Consider the following 25988-nt stretch of genomic DNA (forward strand, 5'->3'; position numbering starts at 1 on the left):
ATATAGTGTTGATAAATATTTTGCAAGTTATGCCTGACCTTTGCCTATGGTGAATTACTTGTTATAGAGTATCAAGTTCAGTGTTTGTAGATTTTGTTACAGGGGTGCATATTAAATTGTAAACTAACAAAAATCTACACATGATCAATGCTTATGGAACTATAAAATACATAATATAGTTCAGCAAGAAGAGATGATGCACCACTGCAGTTTAAACTGAAGTACAATAGCTTTCCTGTGTTATTAAAAAATCTTATATATTGTGACAAGTAAATGATCTTTCTAAGATCACAGAATGGTTTGTGTTGGAAAGGACCTTAAATATCATTTAGTTCCAACCACTCTGCCATGGGCAGGAACACCTTCCACTAGACCAGATTGCTCAAAACCTCATCCAACCCGGCCTTGAACACTTCCAGTGACAGGATATCCACAATTTCTCTGGGCAACCTGTTTGAGTACCTGACCACCCTAACAAGAAGCAATTTCTTCCTAATACCTCATCTAAACTTATCCTCTGTCACCGTAAAGTCATTAACCCTTCTCCTGACATTACTTGCCCTTCTAAAAAGTCCTGGAGCAGAAAGATAACAGTGTGAATATTGCTGATGCAAAGAATGTGTATTTCTAGAATAGCAAGCAATCATAAATATATTCTTTGACAATAAGACATATTAATTGCACTACCACTTTGCATTACATGTCCATGTTTAATTTCTGTGTATGTGCTTTTGTCTAAACAGACAGGTTAAATAACATATTCCTTCATTGTGTCATAGATGTTTAAGTTTATTTTTATATAGTATAAACAGGGCACAGTTTGAATTATTATTGCAAGTAGGGTGAATTCATGCAGCAGAATACAGTTCACTGGATGCGTTCAGGTTTCAGCACTGACATTCTGTCTAGTTCTCAGCTGCACCAGGACCTAGCAGCTAACAGTGTCACAGAAAGTGAAGGGACACCCTCAGCAACTCCACACCTGTAAATACAGTGATAAGAGTAATGAGCAGATCAGGTTCCAAAGTGGAGTCCAAAGGCAGTGGATGCTCCAGAAAGTAAAGGGGAAAAAAAAAAAAGAAGAGAAAAGAATATGCCCTACATGTGCTGACAGTACAGAAGAGAACATACAGAAATGTTATTTCCAGTTGAGATTTTTCTGTCATTGACCTAGAAATTCTTATTCCTACTCCTGACATCATCAGTAGGAATACTCCAACTGATGTGATGTGAAAATAAGCATGACTATGCATGTAAACGTGGTGCCCATTTTTTCCACTGTTCACTTCCTGAAACAATACAAAAGAAATTCCAGATTGCTTGAAATAGAAAAAAAATAATTATAAAACAAAGCGCTTGAGGTCAGGGGTGTCAAAATGAACCATTTTAACCTTTCAAAACCAATTTTGTTCAGCTCTGTTCTGATGTTGTATATCATACTACTTACACTGGAATCTGAAAAATAAAATTGAAATATATTTAGTCAAGTGGATTCCAAAGTTGAAACTGTAATTCAAATTGTCTTAATTTAATTCATATGATCCCCAGATAAGACCTAGATGTCATGATCCTATTTGAGGCTGACTAAATTCCCACAGGCTTATACCTAAGAAGACAAGTAAATAACAAGAGAAAATGCATTGTGTTTGGCTGACAGAATTTGACCTGACCAAAATAACCTCTAGTATAGTTTAAACGAAAAACTTACCAGCTTCATACACCATCATATTGATATTATTATTTGCATGTACATTACTGTAAATAACATATATTAGTAGTTGTAATAAGAACTGTAGATAGAGCAAATACAAATAGTGAGTAACTTTTTTTTATAGCGTCTGAAGAATTTCACAGAAGGAGATGAATTGCACTTGAATTTTTTTGGTTTAGGTCTTTTGGTAATAATCACTGTACCAAAAACTCAGTGATGCTGACACTGAAGCATATGCTACAGAGCACATCCATGGTCCTTTAAAAACCATTCCTGAAAGACAGAGAACTAAACAGCCTGTACAGCAGATAGGTCAACCTTTCAATAATGAGTTCAGCTGCTTTAGTGGCTGTTGAGATAGATTAGACAAGCTTTTCCCATAGACTTAAAATCATCAATATACACCATTTTCTTTATCAGAATTCTGCAGGTGCTTTATTTCCTTCTCTGATAGCATTACTATACTCTCATGAGAAAATACTTCTATCCTCAGCTGTCACATTCCTGAATGACCCACACCATTTTATCTAATGCAGATTTTAGGTAATGAAAATAAATTATGCCTTTCTGTAAGCATTGTGGAACCTCTAAGTTTTGCACGTTGGAGTCTTTTGACTTAAAAACTCCTTTGTTTATCTCAAAGTGATTTTATGATCATCAAGATGTTTTTCATATTTCTATCTAAAAACTTTATATTAAAAATTCAGGACAGTCTCAAAAGTTACATTTGCTAGAATGAAAACAGTAAGAACTGCAAAATCCAATGTTTCAAGACCTCTATGCTGAGAAAGAACTCCCTTATATTAGTATTAGAAATTCATGATAGATTCTTTCACTAGGTATTTTCCCTGATCTTTTCAGCCCATCCTGTAGTGGATAAGGCACTGGTTTAAACTCTTACACCTAATTCCTATTTACATTAGCAGCAAGAAATGTCAGTCTATCAAACTGAGAAAAAAAAAAAGACTTAGTAATTTTGAGATTATATAACAAATAAAATAAGACAATGATACCATAAACCTACTGAAAATGGATATTGGACTGGGTGTAGAAAGATGGCTAGGGGTGAAATTAGAAGAAACTGAGAAATTAGATTCACATCCTAACAGACGTTAATAATTGTCCACAACAGTATGGAAATTACAGAGTAAAATGCAGCTGCTACTCCCTGGACGGAATGTGGTTGGCAGCTCCACGACGATTTCCCATACAACAGTAAGTACTTGCTAAGAGGGATGGAATGGGGAGTGGAGCAGAGCAGAGACACCATGACCAGGCTCTGTGGAAATCCTTGCAGGGAGGGGAACTCAATGGTACTTTTCAGCTGATAAACTGCACAGCACCTGTCAGCCAAGGGAGATAAGAGAAGATGCCCTGCTGCTGAGCCAACTGTGGCAAAATCTCTCTCTTTGGATGAACTTGGTTCATTAAAGCCTAACTGTAACATTAACGCACACCTCCAATCCAAAGTTACCCACCTCCAAGGTACAACCACCCCCCACTGAGCATGCACCCTGTATTTTTTTGACTGTGTCTTTAAAAGCAAACTGAGAAAATTTTACACCAATCAGTAACAAAGGTGTTCACGACTATAGTCACTCAAGCTCCACTTTAACATAAAGAAATAATATAAAAGTAAGTTGACAATGGGAGGAAAGTTAGGGAAGACTCCATTGTAACTGCTGGGATCAGTCAGGGCTGAACCTGTCTTCTCCCCCATGTGTACGCCTTTGGGCAAGAATCGTACTCTAAGCTCACTGAATACTTTTATTGGGCACTAGAGCTTGTCTGTGTATTGCTTTGAATCTGTTTTTGCAGTCAGATACTATCACCAGCAGCCCTCAAACCTTAACCTGTCACAATTTTCTATTAATGAAGAGTGTTCCACAAACAGTTATTCCACTAAAAGTTATTCCACAAACTGTTAGTGTGAGTTCTCCATGGGGACTGGAGCATCCTTCACCAGCAGCAGATAACACACTTGAATAAAGTGGGAAGACCCACTGAGGGGTCTCCCTTATGCTGTTGGTCAATCCAGCAGGACTGTTTAGTGAGGGTCCCCACAACAGGACACTGATAGACTGGTCAGGCATAGGGGTCTTGGCTTTCCTGGAGTACTGACAGACAAATAAATTATGAAGGGAAATCTCCCCTTTTCATTTGACACTGGGTTTTCTGTGATGAACAAGTTTCAATCATTTCCTTATTTGTAAATCTGTTATAGGGACTACTAATGCAATTGTTTAGATCTTAGTAATCTTAGTACGGTTCAACCCTAAAAATTTTCTGTGTTACGACATCAACTTCTGACAACAAAATAAAGCTTTTGGATTATAATTAGAGCTGTGATTGCTTACTGCAATAGTTATGACTACCAAATTTTATTAAGAATACTACTTGCAGGGTCTTATGAGCAGTAAAGTATGTTATATTACTTTTTCTGCAACAATAACAAAATTACTTAAAATCAGTTATTAATGCCTTGATGAACAGTCAAGAATTGTTATAAACATTTCATCACGGTAGACAACAAGAAGAAAATAGGATAACATCATTACAAAGGTTTTATCATTTTTACTGAAGATTATACAACAGGACACAAGAGCTGCCCTTGGACCATTATTCTACCTACAACAGAAAAATATGCTTCAAGAATGTGACTTCTGGGCACTATGGCAAGCCTAAAATAAAAAAAACAACACACAACTAAAGCCACAAAATATAACAGAAACTACACTGCCAAAAGCAACAACTTAACTGAGTTCTACAATATTAATTTTCTATATTCAAAGAAGCATAATTTTCATGGGAGTTTTCATGATATCGTGTCTCAGGTTATGAATTTGATTTTGATACAAGAGAGCTATTTATGATTACAACCCTCTATGCAAATTATAGTAACCATCTTGGATCAGAAACTTGATGAGTAGCAGACATTCTCTGTCTGGGAATCTGTGACAGAAGCATCAAGAACTTTCTACACTTAACAGCTCCAATGTACAGGAATAATATGTTTCCTACCAGCATGACCATTAACTCTGAACAGCCATTTACTCAGGAGTTGATGATAGGAAACTGGATAAATGTCAGCAGCAGAGCAACAGGGACATATCCCATTTTGCTTTTCAAATGGTATGTTTCTTTGCAGAATGGAGTCCAAATGGACCACCAGGAGCAAAACAAGACCAATAAGGCTAGAAGACCCCTCAACAAATGACTGAGTGCAAACAAAGACTAAGGTGTACAGAGATGAGCCTGCTGTAATGGTGAAGTCTGACATTCATAAGCTGGATGTTAAGGCTTTTCAAAGACAACGTTAGAGATGACACTTCAAAGTACCTCTAAGAAACGGAGCTGCAGCTTTTATTCAGCATTCCTTTTTCAATTAAAAACACTATTCCCAACACCACAAAGTGCTTCTTAGTAGGATGTTCAATTGCTTAGTCTGTGCTCCACTTTGTTTTATTAACATGGAGACTTTCCAGAACACAAGTAGTTCACAGCCATGGATACAACATAAAAGTACAGATATTAGAAGAACAGTAGCACAGACTCCAGTGACAAAGTAATTCATTTGTGAAATGCCTACAATGTCCATTAAACATGTGACTCCACAAAAGGGTCAGTTTGAAAGGCAGATCAGAAATAGTTATGATGAAAGTACAAAAAAAGACATGAGGCACTTGGTAGGTGAATTGTGTGCAACTGTGCTCTGGTAACTGTTAAGAGCAGAACTGCTCTTCATAATTTCAATACCCGTTTTACTGTTTTACTCTAGTGTATGTTGTAAATTAGATCATTATGTTATCTTATGAATGAAAAGCTATATACTGCTAGATGGACACTTTTTTAAAGGTGATTTTATCCTTCAGACTTACCTTTCACTTTAGACTATTTTCATATTTAGAGTTTGGAGGTTATACATTAAAAAAATCTGCAATGCAGCTGCACTGTAGTTATGTATACATAAAAGTAATATAAAGAGGAGTTTTCTCAGAGCTGCTTCTGTCTCCCACAGCCTGATCCCCCATAGCTTAATCTGTTTCTCTGAACAGTAATCTTGCTATTACTCATCCTATTTCCACTACCACAAAAACCTGTCTTGCTTTTCATCCTCCCCTGCTTCTGACATTGATTAGGAGAGGGCTGTCTGTATGTGTGGGCTTACGTAAGTGTGGGGTTTATGTCCAAAAGTATAGTAACTGCTTTATCTTAATTAGGTACACTTAGTTGATACAGAGAATTTATTTAAAATTATATAAGAAAGAGATGCCACCAAGATGACTTTGACAGCTTTTCCCTTTTTTTGCTCACTAGAAAACTGTGAGTAGACAGAGAGATTGAAGCATTACTCTCACCTTTTAGTTAGTCTTTTCTTCAAATCCAATATTAGAGTAATAAGAAAATAATTAAAACTATCAGGAATGAATTCCACTTCAATGTCCCTTTAATAGGCATTATTTTGCACTCTATTGCAATGTAAAGGAAGTTTATCCACAGAAGATATTTGAAACTAGCAATTCCCACAGGTTCCTGTATCCTATTTAGGCAAAGAAGACACAGTAAGTTTTTCTCAAGGACCTTTTAGTTCATTTTGCATGGCATTGACTTTCTCTTTTCAAAGCTAAACAGTTGCAAGACTGTCACACATTAAGGACTTAAAAGAAATGCTTTATCTTTCCAAAGAAGTGAACATACTCTTTAAGAAAATGAAGAGCACCATACCTTTTTTCAAATCTACAATGACTGAATCACAAATATGAGCTGTAACTTAATTCACAAAAAAAAATAAATTATGAGTAGTCTGCCTTGATGGCTTAAATAAACTTTATTTCACTCCTATACACTATATTGAAAATCTGGATAATTGTATCATTGGATAATAGCAGCAAGGAGAGAGAGTACTACACGGAGAGGTGGATTAACGTTTCTACCTGTGGTGCCAATAGATTTGAACTACTGTAATTTACTTGAGTTCTGTGTATAAAGACTTACATGTTTTGGCAGGTATGTATGATTTCTTCCTTTTATCCCAAAAATGTTGAACTTATCACAGTTGGTATATTTATTACTCAAATATAAGTCTTCTTTAGTGAAGACTCTGAGGCGATCTACACAGACAAACACGCTCTGGAGCTGAGGATCCCACCAAGGGAAGGAGGTGAGCTTTCCTACCCAGCAAGACTTTGGTACTAGAACAGAGAGATGCCCCAATCAGCCACATTTGAGCAGCAAGCAGTGCAGTCGGGACTCAGAGGCAGCTCTGACCCAGAAGATGGTAGTGTGGGTGGTGCCAGCAGGGACAGCATCCACTCTCATCCATAGATAAGCCAACCCCAGGGAGCGTGAGAGACCAGGCATGCAACAGTTCCTGTAGGCAGTTTGTGCAGGCAGGGTGTGGATACCCTACTGACTCCAGAGCTCAATTGGTGTCACTGTCCTCTTGGGAGGAGCACAGGTATGGTATCCATTCAGCAGGGAGCCAAGTCATCTACTGCCAAAAAGGATGTAGTGATCCTGACAGAGCTCCCAATAACATGTGTGGCCATCCATGTTTCAGGCTGTAGGGAGTGCCTACGCCTTTCACTGGATTGTAGCGGAGACAGCAGTTATGTCATATGTGACCAGATGGACAACCTGCTTAGCCTGGTAGCAGAGCTACAGGATGAGGTAGAAAGGTTAAGCAGTACTAGAGAATCAAAAAGGGAGACAAGCTCTGGTTTCCCTGAGACAGGAGCAGCCACCAGAAATAATACAAGATCAAGAGGAACTTCCATCCATCCCCCAGCAAGGAGAAGGTATCAGCTGCGAAAAAAGGAGCAAATGAAATAGTCCATTCTCAGAGTGGCAAGTGAAATCCTTCACCCACCTCACTCCCTACAGGTGCCTCTGCACAACAGCTATGAAGCTTTGTACTTGGCAGGCCAGCCTAAGAATGAAGAGGATGAAGGTCCAGTTACACCGGAGGTGTCACCGCAATCAGAAAGGTCAATCACCCATACTACAGCCACCTCCAACTGTCAACACAGGCTGGAAGATGAACAGATCAAGAGCAGCCCTGCTGAGAAGGACGTGGGGGTGCTGGTGGATCAGAGGTTGGACACGACCTAGCAATGTGCACTCACAGCTCAGAAAGCCCGGGATACATCAAAACCAGAGTGGCCAGGAGGTTGAGGGAGGTGATTCTCCAGTGACCTAAGCCTTCCAGTACCTGAAAAGAGACTACAAGAAATCTGGAAAGAAACTGTATACAAGAAAATGTGGTGACAGGACAAGGGGGAATGGCTTTAAACTGACAGCAGGTAGGTTTAGATTAGGTATTAGAAAGAAATTCTTTACTGTGAGGGTGGTGAGACACTGGTACAGGTTGTCCAGAGAAGCTGTGGATGCCCCAGCCCTGGAAGTGTTCAAGATCAGGCTGGATGGAGCTCTGAGCAACATGGTCTAGGGGAAGGCATCCCTGCTCCTGGCAGAGGGGTTGGAATTAGTTGTTCTCTAAGGTCCCTTCCAACCCAAGCCATGTTATTGTTCTATGATTACAGGTATGAAGGCAAGTTTGTATTGGCACAAAATGAAATGGCATGGATGCTTGAAAAAATCAAATTACTGTCCTGGATGTTATGGAACTTTGGGGCACACAGAGTTTAATGACAATTTCTTTTTAAAAGAAAGTGATCAAAGCAATGTTTTTTTAACTGTCTGCTTCTACATAGGCCTGCATCAACTTAGGGAGAAAGCTCTATTGGCCAACACACTTTAGCAAAGAATTAGTCAGTGTAAGGAAAGTACAAAACAAGATAGAAACTAAGAAGTGCAACTGATAAGTACATGACTATGTGTATATCACAGAGGGTAGAAAAATACAGGGAGATTAACCTTACACTTTTTGTTTACATCACAAAAATCTCTGCAGAAAAACTTTAAAATTTCTATTATTTCCTCTTTCTCTTTGAGCACACAGTGGTGGAAATACGAAAAATCTTCACATACTGTGTATGTTTTGGATACAAACCATGCAAAAAGAAATGTACAAGTAATATTCAAGGTACCCTCTTTAGTATGGTTATCAAACATTTTTTTAAGATCATTTTAGAGCTTTTTAGTGGTAATAAAGTCAGTCTAAGACCTCTGAAGGTCAAGCACGAAAAAGAAAGGGGGGACAGACCAGGGAAGTAGGCATAAATGTTAACATTGAGAATGAGGAGAAAGACATAATGGAGGAGCTTCCACTGACCGTTGAAATTCTCTTCGTGCACAGTCCAAACCAATGCAAACAGTATCTTGTTTGGAAAGTATATAGTTGTGGAACCAGCAACATGGAGTTTAAAAACATCTGATACTTACCATACAAAAGAGAAGCTTGGAATACTGATCAGCTTTGTGCGTGCAATTAAACATTCTTAGCAATAAAGTTGTAACTAAATTGTTTCCAATTGAATTGATTTGTTATAATAGAAGACCTTAAGATAAGGCATCATTAAAAATTATAAATATTTGCTTAAAATTAGTACCACACTTATTTTTAAAAACAAACAAAATCCACAGACATCTAACCTGGTGACCCTGAAACAACCAACTTTATACAGATACAGCATCAGGCAGCATCAAAACATACCAACATCACATCTGTAACTCTTCTCTCAAACAGACTGACTGCACATGTCCCTGATCTGTTGGTAGAAACTGTCAGCAAAAGTTGATGCCTCCTGAGATAAAAAAACAATATTGAAACTCTGTGAACTGGACTGAGACCAATATCATTTCACAAAGGTATTCACTGATCCCTTGGAATGCCAAAAATGCTCTGATCACTAATCATGGTGACTTTATTTACACTGGTTATTTCACGGTGATAGATTATATATCCCATTACCATTCTCTTGAGCTATGCAACTTCCCCAAATAAATAAATCGTAAAGTAAACTAAATCTTTTTCCAAATTATACCAAGATCTGGCTGCAGTTGTATTTGCTTCACTTGCAAGACACTGAGAAAATCAAGACTGACGAGAGTAGAGAGATTAATTCCTTATGTGGAATTAGATTCATATGTGCTCTGAACTCTTGCAAAAGGAAATAAAAGCCATGAATATTGGTTAAGTTAGGTCATTAAAAATAAATAAAATTAAATGTGGTGGGGTTTTGCATCTGTCTTTTTCACTTTCAAGGACCTTATCCAGCCAAAAATCAAGCCACTAAGCAATACAGGTAACACATGGTTATCACAGATTCACAGAATGGCTGATGTTGGAAGGGACCTCTGAAGGTCATCTAGTCCAAACCCTTGCCCAAGCAGTACCACCTAGAGCAAGGTGCCCAGGACCACCTCCAAAGGTGGGTATTTCATAGCTTTCCTGGGAAACCTGTACTCCATGCTTTGGAACACTGATACAGTTTTCTTTTAAAGACTCAGTTTTTTTCATCCTTAGTGCACTTTTTCCTTAAATTGTCTTCCAGGATCTGAATTAATGCCCACTGACATACTGTCCCATATGTATTGATTTTGAATGCACAAATCTCTTTCATTTTATCTTTTAAAAAAACCTCTATAACAAATTAATTGTGTTTATTAAATCAACTATGAAATGCTTCCTTCACATTTAAAAAAAATATTCCAGTTCATTTTCAAAAGCTTATTTATAAAAAGTTTCTAGTTTTCAGGGCTCAAAAATAATGGAGAAAAAGAGAATCTGTCTAAAGCTGTAAACAGCAAACTAAAGCACCATTATAAAACTGCCTGATGACGAACTAATTGAAAATTAGCAGTTTAGCTAAGTTATATTTACAATAGATCTTATGTTACAATGCAAAAGGCACCAACTTTCAACACTTGCAAAATTAGTATCTTCCAAAGACTTACAGGGAACAGACAGGAACAATGAAAAGAAACAATTCCTACCTCTTCCATGGAAAAGAAACTTCTACAGAAAACTTTTCTCAACCAAGAAACAAGACTATACACTAAACATTCAGAGAAGGTGACTGTGATGTCTTGTCAGGAAACATATTATGTAGGGTACCGCAACAAGTCAATAGTGCTAATTATCAATCACGGTTAAAGCCTCCCCATTAGCAATGAGATTTTTATGAACATATATTATCTTTTTTTTTTAATAAAATTAGGTTCTATGACTTCAGAAAAGGTGCCATTTGAAATGTACCTTAGGTACCTTATCAAGTATAGCTTCAGATATACATCAAATAAAAACAACTTCATCACTTGAGCTTGGAGGAGAAGGTGAGGAGAGGGGAAGCGGCCCATCTCCCACACAACTCTTCATAGCAAGGGAATGTGCAGTTTTGCTTCCAGGTGATGGAAAGGTTCATCAAGGTGTTGTTTACCTTCTGTCAGGTAAGCATTCCCAGCATTCCCAAGTGAAGAAGAAAGATGAACTCACTCACCCCTCCAAATCCTGGATTTCAAGGAAATCTTAAGGCATCATATTCGCTGAATTTGATATATGTAGATTAGATGTCAAATTGGTTGTCAAAGCCCTCACTACATTTAAAGATAATGAATAATTATTACTGATGAAATTTTGCTAGAACTTACCCCTGAAATTAGGCAAGGAAAAGAGATGGTTGCATCCTCCGGGAAATCACAAACACAGACAGATGATATTTCCTCTTTTAAACTATTTTGAGATTCCTCCAGCATTAACATTCCAAATAATCAATTTCAAGTGCGTATCTCTAAAATCAAATAAGAAAATAGATATCTCTACCAAATTAAAATTCATGCTGAAAGAGTTACACTTTGTAGCTATTATCTCTGTCATGTAAATATATTTACATCCTCATCTGCAATCAAATAAACCATCAGCCAATAAAGTACCATTCACGCATTTGAATATATACCTAATATTAATGGTTCCTAACCTCTCCAGAGACAAGGACAGGACTGGAGGGACTGATGATAAATTTCATCAAGTTAAAGTAATTTCACTTCTGTCTTTTCCTTTCCATGTCTACTGTGGCCCTGCTTATGAGGCAACATTATTCTTGAACTTTAAACACGTTCTTTTGTACTGTCTGGAATGCAAACGATCTTCAGTGCATAATGACTATTCTTTGGATCAGATCTTGTAAGGGAGAGAAGGAAATTAATTCATAATACCTTCCGAATCTAATCTCCAGCAATGTAGGTGAAATCAAGACTCCACAAAGTCATCTGCCTCTTTTCTTATTTGTACTTCATCCCACTTTCACTTCCCTGTTTCCAAAACACCTCACCTAGCCCAGTGATCATCACCAGAAAAAACTGTACATATTCTCTTCCCACTCCTTATTTTGATTTGTTCTGGTGCCTTTCCTTTGTCAGCCTAGTCCTAGCTTCTATCCCCCATAATGTTATCAGATTTTGTACCCATTTTTCTTCCTTCCTTTTCCCATGTCACTTATGACACAAATCTCATGTGCCACATCTTCAATTCTAAGCTTGCCTCAGCAGACATCATAACATGTTTCCAACATACTAGTCCACAGGATTCTGCTCTAATGTTCCACAGAGTGGTCAAGGTTACTGATGCTAAGTGACAAACAGATCTAGCTACCTAGGAAGAACTGAAACACTGTCATTGGGAATGCAAAAAGTGGTATTAATAAAAGTTTTAAAACTTGTCCAAATTTGGGCCTATGAAGCAGACAACAAGGATGGATTTGATAAAATCTCCTTCTCCAAGTAATTTACCTTCCTGCTTCAAACTAGGACAGTAAGACTATTTAAAGTAAAATAGTATGCACAAATAAGCAAAATACTCTTTTCGCTACTTGAGGTTTCTGAAATATGCATTTTGCTTGAAAATGTCTCTCCAAATATTCAACCTGATGCAGATACTCCACATTAGGAATTCCAACCATTATGCCCTATACTCAGTAGTGTCATAAGCCACTTAAAATCGAAAATTATATGAGAAATACTGAACAAACTTAACAGACATTTCATCAGTTCTACTTATACTAATTGAATGCAAAATTCTACAATGTATTAGAGTATAAAGTGTTTGAGCTAAATTATGTAAGTTCCTAGATTGCTCTATTACAATATTAATTGTTAAAGCTGACAAAAGGAACCTTCTGTCAAAAATATTAAAAATCAAGTGGAGATTTAAAAGTATTTGGCACAAGAACTGCAATTATTTTCACAAAGCAGCATACACTTATGCCATACAAATCACTTTCAATTATCATTACTTCAGTTAACTAATTTACTGGTCTAAATGATAGGGAAAATTACATACAGAGGGTTTTTTTGTGTGGTATTTTAAAACATGAAGGTTATATAAAATAATGAATGATTTTTCTTAAAAAAAACATTGCAAAATTTACCTCTATTTTTAGACAAGGCTGACAAATTTATGTATATATATATATATATGACTATTACACTTTCATGATGTATAAGGAGAAGCACATGTCTAGGAAAGGAGTTTACTACTACACTCAGCACAGAGCATCTCTGCTAGTCACTATAAAAGGCTGACAAGAAAGCTGAGTTCTTTCCCTTCTACAGGCTCAGGCAGCTCACTTCTGGCAGAAGGTGGCCTTTATCCTGATTTTTAACTCTGAAATTCTCTGAAACAGGGTCCTGAGCTTCCATCTGAAAATTAAGCACATGGAAGCAGCAACAATTCTAATCAGCATAGATTCTTTCAAAACAGGTTTGACGGAGATGCTGTTTTACCTGGTCACTTGCTAGTTGCAAGGCACATGTGAGATCACAGAAAGCACAGGGTTCAAAACCCCACTAAATAAGGGCATCTGAATACTTGCTCTCCACTTTGCCTCAGCGAGCTCGTGGTAACAGACTCTGCATTCATCCTCATACTCTCGAAGCACATCTCCCTGGCACCACAAGCAACCCTGAGATACCCCCCCGGTCACAGTGAACACACAGGAATTGCCATAGCTCCACGATTAGGTTATTCATTTGGGAGGATGGAGAACTGAGTTCAAGACCCTGCTATAATGAATGCTTAATTTAGAATACTGAAATGTTCATTGTTGCGGAATCTGCAGGCCTGTTCTCCCATCCCAAAGGGCTGCCTTAATCACTAGGTTACAGAGTTCTTCTCTCTAGCTTAAAAGACATTTAAGTACTTAATTCTAAAAGAACAGCTCCATCATGAAAGGCTCTGAAAGGACTAGTCAATTGTTTAACATGAAAACCTGAATGTAAAACCCTTAGAGAAACAGAGGAAGAATGACTCCAGTCTCTCAAATATTTCAGCAAAATATTTTCAGCGAAACCATTTTACATCATCTTTCTGGTAGCTCTTTTCTCATCAGCTCATTTTAGGACATTGTCTGCATATCGCCATGGAAAAAGAAATGTGAGCATCCATGCAGAGTTCCCACTCTTTTCACAACAAGGCCACCAGTGCAAAGGTTCCCTGCAGCTCAACTCACTGGCCACATTTTGTAAGACATGCAAATACTGAGGAGTAGCAAATTATCAACTTATACAGCTACGGAATTTGAAACTAAAAATCCAAAGCAGTTTCCTTCTCAGTACTTGACAGGTGAGGTATGAATACATTGACATTTAAATGCTTGATTTAGATGCCTGCAGGGACATTTAGGCAACAGTATCCCTTTTGCAAATTTGTCTCTTAAATACTTTAAGATTTACAGAAAAACAATACTTGTAATAATGAATCTGAAGAGTTTAATGATAATGTCATCAGCTAATCCGTTTAAATTATCTAAATTACTTCAGCTAACCTGAATAAATATGTTGCTATTAACTCTCAAAGAATCATAGATTCAGAGAATGTTAAGGAGTTGGAATGGATGTCAGAGATCATCTAGTCCCAACTCCCCCTGCCATGGGCACAGACACCTCCCTTTAGACGAGGTTGCTCAAGGCCTTATCCAACCCAGCCGTGAACATTGCCAGGGTTGGGGCATCCACGACCTCCCTGGGCAACCTCTTCCAGTGTCTAACCACTCTTACAGTAAAGAAATTACTCCTAATATCTTTCAATTTGTACCCATTACTCCTTGTCCTATCACTACAGCTCCTGGTGAAGAGTAACTCTGTCTTCCCTGTAGGCCCCTGAAGGTTGATATGAGGTATCCACACAACCTTCACTTCTCCAGGCTGAACAGGCCCAACTTTCTCAGAGTGTCTTCACAGGGGAGGTGCTCCAGTCCTCTTACCAACTTCGTGGCTCGCTTCTGGACTTGCTCCAACAAGGACTTCAATGTCCTTCTTATGTTGGAAACAACAGAACCGTATGCAGTACTCCAGGTGGAGTCTCACAAGAGTAAACTACAGGTATAGAATCACCTCCTTGGAACTGCTGGTCACACTGTTTTTGATGCAGTCCAGGATTTGGTTGGCTTTCTAGGTTGCAAAAACCTAAAACACTTAACATAAAATTGGGTAAAGATTGCTAAACCCACAAATGTTCCTGCTATATTATTCAGAAGTTCACAGTACTTAAAGGAAGAAAATAATTTGCTCAGTCTATCATGTCTTATACTGCTTGTGTGCAACAAATGTAAATACTATTTTACAAAGTATAAGCAATTTCTTTTTTTGTCACAAGTAAGATTTACTAGCTTCCATTTCAGCTTGGTGTTATATAATTAATAATAGCACACCATAAGCAGGCATGCTTTATATGTAGGAAACAAAAACAAAAAACCAAACCCCAAAACAACAAGCTTTGAAGAAGAAAAAGAATCCTACAGAAGTCTCCACCCAAGATATTCCGACACATTTTAGGACCAGTTCTGCTTGGGTCACTGGGCAAACTGCAAAGGTATTGATCCAGCTAGTGCTTACTGCTAATGCTCTGAATGCAGAGTTGAAACAGAAATCCTTTATTAATGATCTCTGATACATTTTTAAAAGATTTTTAGGAACAGATAGCCTTCCACTGCATTAAAGGGAAGTAGTCTAGTTTTCACTCTCACATGGGTGGGTGGGTTTTAAGAGTAAAAACGTAACTAAAAATGTCTTGTTCCTACAAGAGCACTGTGGAAGACACAAGCTGGGATTCAGTCCCTCTGCTTCCCTAATAAGAGACAACAAATACACTCATCTATTTTTGGAAAGTTAAACTTTTGACCACACTAATGACTGTGCTTTTCAAAGGCTCATTCTCTTTTCTTCTGTGAAGGGAGTGCTATGTGAACGTTCTCACACATTCAGGCACTGATAAAAATCCCTTTGTTTCAAACAGGGATCTGTGTTCTGTTGTCAAATTACTTTACAGTAGACTTATGTTATATAGACAAATATTCCCAATCACTGTGTATATCTTTGCTTTTAAAAATAATTAAGTGAATCTCTTGTTCAGTACACTCCAAATCACAAAGGCTGAGAGACTGAAGTTCTCAATGATTTGACCCTACCATTAATAGATTAAATGTCCTGCAATGAAAGAGAGGGAAAAAAAAAACATTTCAGAGCAAACAATTTGTATAGTAGAGACATAGAAAACGTTTCCCAGTTTAAGAACATCTTAAGAGGCTGATGAGGAAAGTGTGCTTTAACTAGTAAATTATTTTACTATTTCTCATATTACAAGTAAAGACTGATTTCATGAAATCTTTAGTTTGCATGCCATGCTTGGAACTCCAATTCCTTACCAAAAAATAATCAAATAATTCTGCTGATGGGAAAGTTCTTTATAAATCTGTGAGACAGTTGACTGACAAAAGCATTATACAAAATTATATAGAAAGAATATAGTTCTTTCTTGATGTCTTTCACTATTTCAGCTCTGTAACATTTCATATAATTAAATAACCACTTTGCATTTCTTCACTATGAGCACAAATGTAACATTTTCTATGCTTATAAGTGTTTTCACAAGACATATGTGGCAAAAAACAGTTTAACTGTTCTATTCATGCTCATGATTAATGTGACTTTCAGAGAACAGAGCTATCACTAAGAGACTACAAAAATCCTATACATCCTTCTTATCATGGACTTTATCATGAATTTTTTATTTGCATTATATGGTACTTATCATCTAAGCATGCAGGTTGGAAGTTAAAAACGTAAAAACAAATCATAAGGTATAGGGATTTCATTATAAAGAATCTTATTTCCAATACTGGGCACTCACTGACATCAAGTCACTGAATAGGCATCAGCATCTTTGGAGATCAGCACAGTGAGTGAGCCAAATAAATGGTAATTAGGATTGTTATGTGAGGAAACTATTAATAAACCATTAAACAAAAATAAAAATGCTGCAAGCATGAGATGAGACTTCCTGGAAGGGAAAATATAAGAAACTCTATGTGAAGTTTTCGGGGTGGAAATCAGCTTTTACTTGCTACATAATTACATATCTTATATACTTGTTTATCACTTATTCATTATTCATATTTTTAAAGTAAATAACTATAAACTGAAAATAATCACATATGGTGCAGAAGATAAATCTTTTATACAGATTTAAGCACTGTCATCTTACAGAAAGCAGAGAATAATTACTCGTATGCAATTATTGTAAGTAAGAAATAATTAAAGGTATGACACAATTTAAAGAAATTGGACAGGACACTAAAAGGCATTTCATAACACTTAGGTTAATTAAACTGTAATATAATTTTCCAAAGGAAGTGATTATATTTTTTTAAAATACCAAGGGAGGCAAGGAAGGAAAATGTGGTATATGCGTATACCTACACAGTAGTATTCCTCTGCTTGGGCTTCCAGGCTGCATCTATATAGACTTGTGGAGAGAGACAGGAACTAACTGCCCAGGCTCACAGATCTGAGCTTTTCCAGATCTTCTACTAGCTAACAGCTAGTGAGCATTCAGTCCATGAGACCAGCCTAGAGCTACTCCAGAGTGAAGCCCTCTGGAGCACATGTAACTAGATACTGAGCGCTCAGCAGCATCTATTACGCTGTCAACACTGTTTATTGATGTTAACTTAGCCACCAATGGCCACCTATCAAAGCCAAAACTAAAAAATGGTATATGTAAGCTTGCATTCTGCACTGTGAAAACACAACCAAAGAGTTTTACTTTATTCTCAGGAGCAAACCCATTTGCATCAGCCTAAACTACTGACGGAGTCAGCTCACATCAATCTGCAAAAGGTTATGTGGATTTTTCTGTCAGTAGAGTTTGAGTTATCGGCTTTAAAGGCTGCTGTAGCTGCAGAAGTCAGCTAGCTGTGGTGGGTTTTCCCTATGATGCCTCATCCCCAGACAGACTACCCTGGTTGTGATGCTGTGGCATGAATGGCACTTTGAAGGGAGAGTGAACTTAAAGGACACACAGCCTCAGAATGGTTCCATCACTCAAGTACAGTGCTCAAGACTGACTGGTAAGCTCAGCTGGCCTCCGCAGTTCTCTTATCCAATTTACAGAAACCTTCAATGACAGCTGTGAACACATTCACACTGCAAAACAGTATTACAGCACTTGAAATAAGAAGCTTACTTAAGTTTTAAACTCAGTATTTGTAACAATAAACTTTACCAGAATGTAAAGAACAGAATATCCTGAAAAACAAGAACTTCTCATTGTTCAGATACGTGCACCAGCTGCCTATGCTTCACACTACTTTACTATATTCACATCTATTTCAAAGCAGTTTGGAGGGAATCCAAAGAGCTACCAGATGCTGTTTGCTGTTCCCCGAAGAGAACCACAGATTATATCATAATAACAGACTGTAAATCAGAATTAAAAGTGATACATCATAAATCCCTTTTTATGGTTCCACTCTGCGCTTTGAGGTTTCTAAATATGATTTTTGCGGGGTTCAATATGTGCTTATATTTTCTTTTGTTTTCTACAGCTGGTTTCTTTGGCTATCATTCATGCTGCCCAAATTGCAGACAGAATATTCTTCCTCATATTGACCTCTACAGCACTGCTTGCTGAGAGCATATTTTAATTTAGATTTCCAATACTGGTACAGACAAGAGTGCAAGGGTTCTTGCATTCATAACAGTGGAAGGTGCCAGTAAGCACTCGCAAGATGTGACATTAGACACATGCAGGCCTAGCACAAGTCAATATGAAGATAATTAATCTCAGTCCCACCCCAAGAGAGACAATGAATATTTCCCTCTGATCTACAGACAAATGTGTTTTGAGTAGGACAAATGTCTGTATTCATAGCAGCAGAAAATCCTAAGCAGCATGAGATCCGTCCTTAGATCTACTAACACCACAAAGTAACGCTTGGTAATATTTTACTGGAAATATTTTTCCATTCATCATGTATCTTCTCATCAATGGAGAATTAAAAGAGAAATATACTAAAACCTTCCAAATTCCTTTTTACTTGGAGTTTTTTCCTAAATGACACAGCAGACCAGACTCTTTGAGTCCTGAGATGATCCTCTTTATATTATTCACATGACCCAAACTGGTCTTTTCTCTCTATATATATTTCTCTTCGCTATGCTCCTCACTAGGTAAATAAACAGAAGCATTGAAATCATGTCCCTATCCACCAAAAGCATCAGACAGCATTTCTGAAGCAGTCACATTTGAAAAGTATCCAAAACAACCTATGAAGCTACTGGGTCATTTTGCCTCTCTTCTGAAATAACAGAAATAATGTTTCTCATCCTTAAAGGAGAATTTCTTATTTAAGAAGAAGAGATCTCTTTTGCTGTTTGAATTGTGATCCACTGCTCTCATGAAAGTATGCTACAAGTAGTCAATGCCACTTTATCACTTCTGGTCTTATTCAGTATCTCTGCTCACAAAAGAAAAGAAAAGGTACATAATTAGCAAATAGCACGACTTCTGCATATTACACATCAGGAGCGCTGTGATGTCACGCTCCTACCATTATTTCACATACCAGTTTCTGTAGGCTGATGTGGTAATAACACACTTTCAATTCACCAGCAGTAACAGGAGCATTGAATTCTTAGTACAGCAAAATCGTAAATGAAAAAAAGGAAAACTATGAATGTATTAAGATTAGTGAAGCCTCAGACTTAACTTAGATGTCATGTATTTTTTTTTTAAATGTTAATACTGGAAGACAATACTTCATAATAGCTGTTCTGCCGCCCACAGAGTAAATGCGGATATATCAGACAAGTACTGAACCTTTAATAAACCAGCCCATTAAGTACTCACAGAACTCGTGTGTATCTATGTTACAGCTTTCTTTACACTTTCTTTGCATCACAGAACACCTGGAAGACTTACATTTAAATTTATCAGCTAAGTGCAACGCTGACACAAAAATAAAAACGAAGAGTAAAGCACAAAAATTCTTTGCAGTCACCAGTGTCATGATTCATTCCCCTTCCTGCAACTACTAATGCCACACCATGTCTCTTCTTGCTTTCTCTCCTCCCTTTCTCTCCTCCTTCTTGGTTGTTTTAACTAAATTACTAATTTTAAATCAATTCAAGATGACAGTTCCAAAAATTGCTTTCCTTTGTAATTCTATTTCATTACTATTTTACCGCTGTTTTCTACTGCATTATACCCTATCCCCTGTATGTGTCTTCTCCATCTTCTATCTAAAAACTACTTGGTCTTCATATTCAAAGTTTTCTATGACATCAAATTGGGCTGTGAAATCTCCCTAAAAGCTTACTTTTAGTTCTAGTGTTTCATGATACCTTTATATCTTGTTTTGGGGAGACAAGATTGTGCAGTTTTGGGTGGCTTTTTTCTGGGAAGTCATGGTGGTCGTGTGGCTCTTGGGTGCTATTATTGTAATATTACACTTCACCATCATATGCTGCATTAAAGCAAATATGCCCCTTCACTACAAACATATTCAACATACTCATTTAAAAAAACCAACCAAACAAAAAAAACCCCACCAAAAATCCCCAGATCAGTATCAAGAAATTTGAAAGTTAGTTAGTCAATTCAAATGAAACATACAGATTTCTCTCAAATCCATTAACTGTCATATTCAAACTATCAGAATGTGTTTCCTCCAAAATGTTAAATGTGCCTTTCACATAAGTGCATCATATATTTTTGGGAAACAGTGAGCCAGATCTGAGGATAAAACAGAGCAGTAATATTAATTGAATACTGATATATAAAAGGAAGAAGTGATAGGGTAACAGATTTGCCTTTTATAAAAATAAATGTGAGATGACATTTGCTAAGTGAAATTTCTATAGTATGCTAGAAAAATCACAGTACAAATCCTTTTGCTTTATCACAGATGCAATAATATTGCGACAGGAAAAGTCTATGGCAGATTTCTAGCAAAAATAACCCATTAGCTCCTTATGGTTGGTTACTTCTTTCAGCATTTTCCTTCAAGTACGTTACTAGGGCTGCCAGTTGTCATGACATATTATTTATGAGGCATATGTCTTTTGTTAAGCACTGTTCTTTTTATCGATTTTTTGACAGGTTTTACTTACTGCCAGATAATATACCAGAACATTTTACTGGCATTGGTCATGTTAGAACTGTAAATTAAAGCATTGTGATAAGGAACTGGAACATACTAACTGAAATTATGACTGTTAGATAATAGGAAAATTGTGATATCTGATTTATTAGGAAAATAAAACTAAATTTATTACAAAACACAGCTATTTGTGACAAAACATGCCAAAATAACAATGTCAAAATTATTCATCTTCATCAAAAAGAGCATCTTCTCATAAAGCAATGTATAATAGCACTAATTATATCATTATTAGACAATTTTTTGTTTCATTGCTCCCAATACTTCAACTTAAAATGTATTTACTTAACAGGACACTAAGAACTTACATTAACCTATAGATATAAAAGAGGGAAATTTTATTCAATCTTTTCTTCTTTATTTCATTACCTACGCTACACCAGAGCAATATATACCCAAGTGGAGTACTGTATTAGCTGCTAACTGGTAGCTATGTGCACTTACCATGTACTGTCTGAAAACAGTGCTCCACCAGGCTGAGCCAGCTTCAGTACCTCTTCTCTGTTGTGTTATGCAAACCTAAACGAACTTTATTCAACAAGTTTCTTACTTTTTAGAGAATGAACAGAACATGCTAACATTTAACATACTAAACATCCACTAAAAAAATCTCTACATCAAATCAACATACCAATAATTCACCAGTGGAGGTTTTATCTAATTACTTCACTGATACATCAGTGATATCCTATGGTTATGAGGAGCAATAGCAGTGAATACATACAAATTATTATACAAGGTCTAATAAAGATAGTATAACTCACATAGAAATCTGTAAAGCCATGACATCACTGATGACCCAGGCCAGGTCAATTCAAGGTAAAACAGGTATGCCTAACTAATCTGGTAGTCATACATTGTGACAGCAGTACAGAGATACTCACAACAGTCAGGAAAGCCTAGGTGATATTTTAAATGTTTTCATAAAGCTATTCCTGTTTTCACTCACTCAAAAAAAAAAAACCCAAATGAATGAAACATCAACAACAAAAAAATATACTTCTCTAGTATTGTAATTCCCCTTAATTGTAATTCCACTTATTGTCTCTCTTTTTTTTTTTTTTTAAATCTTTTTGAGTCTGGTGGATACAATTAGGCCAGAATTAATTAGATGGAAGAACTGAAGGGATAATAAATCTCTTCACAGTTCTAATGCAATTACTCCAATTTAGCAAACAGTCTAAGCAGAAGGTTGAGCTAGCTCAAATTCCATCAAATTCAATTTAAGAGGTCCTACAAGGCCATAAACTGGCTCAATCTCAAGACACTTATTCTGGCTTTTGGAAGCTCAGTGCTGCTTAAAGGTTTTTCTAGCCTGGAAACTGAACTCACCTCGGAGGTTTGCTTGATGAGCTCATTCACTTGTATATACATGCATATGTTGCATCTATATGACCTTGCATATGTTCAGCGAACAAACACCTATCAAGCAGAAAATGACCTATAATTATTACATCAATTTAAAGACTTTCTGAAAACATTTCATTTCAATTAATGCAACCATGATGCAATTTTAAGGCAAATCAACAAAATCTCCACACCAACACTATAGCCTCTGCTAGTTACAAGGCAATAGCTGCAGAACTCCTGAGTTCTCTGGCTGCAACTTGGCAGTTTATGGGGTCTCAGGAAAGACACCTTCAGGAAGGTAATATTCATGACTGTGCTGCTACCTCTGCACCTCTTGCAGAGACTGTCTCTAAAAGACAATGGAGGGGGAGGGACAGTGGCAGACCTATCAGGCTTTGTAAGATACATCTTAGTAACGCCCAAGAATTTGTGGATTGATGAGTTCTTTTAAATAGCCTCTTTCAATCTACTTCTGGTCCTTCTCCATGCATTTAGCCCAACATCTTTGCAAAGTTCTCTTGTAATTTCTTGGTAGGAGGCCTGTTTTCATACCTTCTGTTTTGGTAAATATAATTGTAAGCAATTTTTTTCCTTCAACAAGAAGTCTGGAGCTACAGAAACTCCAGAGACCAAAGTGGACCACTTTGCCTAAAATTACAGACTCTCCCAAATTTCCATAACTAGGCCAACTTTTCATATATATTTTGAATTCCTGTTTTGATATTTACCTTAGCATTATTAATCAAGCTCCTGGCTTTTTCAAAGGAGAACAATATACTTCTCCAGAGGACAATTCAGCACCTTAAATTAGGATTCTGCTCAAGAGTTGCTCTCTGGAGAAGCCATGTTCTCTCATATACTTTGAAGAGATCCTAGGGAGATTAGTGAGGTAATTTAGCCTGCTAAATTAGATACTAACAGTCATGCCGCATTGATGTCTTCTGCTAAGTCTGAATATAGTGCAACTCCACTTACATATTTCAAATGCAAGTTGGTTGTGTTGCTCATCTGCATTTAAACTGTTCTCCAAGGCAAATAAAACTGTACACGCATTACCTTTACATGGACATCTTGTTAAACATAATGATTATCATTAATATCTCTTACAATATTGGTACTTTTAAAATGGCTCATAGCTCCATAGTAATCTCATATATCGTGTTTGGTGACATACTCAATGATTAAAATTTTCTTAGGACTAAAAAAAAAGATAAAAGACCTCAATAGATGTTCTTATTTAATACTCATTCGACTGATTCACAGCTACTGCAGTTAGCCAGAAAATTAAAGACAAGTAGTCTATTCCCTCAAAATGAAAAAATTAAAAGTTACAAGTTTCCTAAAGCAAAAACTTTGGTAGGTCTTGATCAAAATATCTGAATCTATAGATAATCTGTAACGTCATATAACAACATGAACCTCATTTACCTAACCTCAAGAATAGAGGAAAGAGAAAAAAAATGAGTGTGTGAGAAAGAAACCACCTCAACAGTCAAAAGCACAAAAACAATTAGTAAAAAAGAGTTGTATAATTAGACTAAAATATTTCTTTTCTACTGCCTACAGCTTCTTGGCATACCACAAATCCAAATTTATTCATGAAAATATTTTTTATAATAAAAGTTACTTCATCAGACATGTGACCCCAGGTTTACACCTTCCCTGTCCCAGACAAGAACAGAACTACTGGCAATAAACTGAAATCACTTTCTGAGGCCTCACTCCTGCAATGTCAAAAACCATAAGAGAAGTACAGGTGCAATTACCTCGGAAAATGAGGCTGCCTCTTTATCCTTGGCCATCTCTCTCCCTGCTGCAGCCACACCATTATTCTAAAATGGTATGTCAGTTTTTCAATTTACATCCTGATCTTGGCCATAAAATGTTTCAAAGTACATCTAAGGATGCATATGATTTATTGCCCCACTGTAATCTATGTCACATTAAATTAAGTAGTAATATAATTCATTACTTTTTTAAGACTAAATACTTCTTCATATATTATTCTACTGGAAATAACAGGAATAATTGAATCCTTGACATAAACTCTATGAGAAACATGAATACAGGGATTCTGCATCTATATTCCTTACACTTAGCAAATTACAGAGAGAGAGAGCTACTTTTATATTTACTTTCTGTGTTATATAGTGTGTGACACAACATGCGATAGGACACAGGCAAATGGTTTTAAACTAAATGAGAGAAGATTTAGATCGATATTAGGAGGACATTCTTCACTCAGAGGGTAGTGAGACAATGGAAGAGACTGCCTAGAGAAGTTGTGGATGCCTCATCCCTGGAATAAATCTAGACCAGGTTGGATGGGGCCCAGGGCAACCTGACCTAGCATCAGGGTGGCATCCCTGCCCATGGTAGGGGTTTGGAACCAGATGATCTTTAAGGTTGCTTCCAACCTGAACCATTTTATGATGATTCTATAATATAATCATCAAAGGAGAGCTGTTACCTTCCCAAATTCTAAAAGAGAAAAAAAAAATTAATGAAAGGGTCAGTTATGAATCAATTATGCATTAATAATTCACTATAACAACATAATGCTTTATTTTTATTCAGCAAACAAACTAAATATTCTGAAGTTTTTCTGTAGCTTACCATTTCTTTTCCGAGTTCATGTTGCAATATTATAACTGTCAATTAATGATTCAAGAAGAAATATCTCATACAACAAAAGTAAAGAAATTGGGTCCTCTGCACACCATCTCACAGTGTTTCACTTGAAGAAAAGTACAAACATCAGTGTTTACAGAGCCATTGTGCTGTCTACTCTCTTACATGGATCTGAATCTTGGGCCATCTACCGTCACCACCTGCGACTCCTAGAATGCTTCCATCAACGCTGCCTCTGTACAAACCTAAACATCCACTGGTCAGATTATGTGACCAATACATCTGTTCTAGAACAAGCAGCAGTCACAAGTATTGAGGCCATGTTGCTGAGAACACAGCTGCGATGGGCAGGGCACGTCTCCAGGATGAAGGACCACCGCCTCCCTAAGATCTTGTTTTACGGTGAACTTGCCACCGGCTGCTGCATGAGAGGAGCCCCGAAGAAGAGATACAAGGACTCCCTGAAACGACATCTCAGCCTTGGCCATATTGATCAACGTAACTGGTCTACTTTGTCCTCCAATCGGGAGACCTGGAGACACACCATCTATAACGCTGCTGATGCTTTTGAGAAAGTACACAGGATCACTCTCGAGGAGAAAAGACAACACAGAAAGAATTGTGCCTTGCAGAATTTACCACCTACGGAGTCTTTCTGCTGTGCCTTTTGCAACCGGACGTGCCGATCTCGTATTGGCCTTTTTAGCCACCAACGTGCTTGCAACAAACGTGGGTAGTGCCCTTCCCAAATCTTCGTTCGCGAAGCCCAGCCATGACTGAATCTGTTACAGGCACAATCTTACACCATTATTCAGTTTTGTATGCCTCAATCACTAAATGGCTATCTAATTGACTTTATATTTGGTTCTTCTCCGCTTAAATAACTGCTGTAGCAACTC

The 25988-nt window shown here is 37.1% G+C and overlaps 1 protein-coding gene across 3 annotated transcripts in view; it reads right to left on the reverse strand.

The window, feature by feature from the left end:
* Positions 1-25988, reverse strand: part of GALNTL6 (polypeptide N-acetylgalactosaminyltransferase like 6) — a 465365-nt gene that overhangs the window by 320121 nt on the left and 119256 nt on the right. The window contains exon 1 of one of the 3 annotated variants that reach the window (XM_032685195.1): positions 2935-2963. The exons of the other annotated variants lie outside the window; for them this stretch is intronic. The gene's annotated coding sequence lies outside the window, so the exon portion shown is untranslated. Of the gene's footprint in view, positions 1-2934; positions 2964-25988 lie in introns of those variants that run through there. 3 annotated transcript variants of the gene reach the window in all.

The sequence above is a fragment of the Chiroxiphia lanceolata genome, chromosome 4, assembly GCF_009829145.1.
Source record: "Chiroxiphia lanceolata isolate bChiLan1 chromosome 4, bChiLan1.pri, whole genome shotgun sequence".
In the NCBI taxonomy this organism is placed as follows: Eukaryota; Metazoa; Chordata; class Aves; order Passeriformes; family Pipridae; genus Chiroxiphia; species Chiroxiphia lanceolata.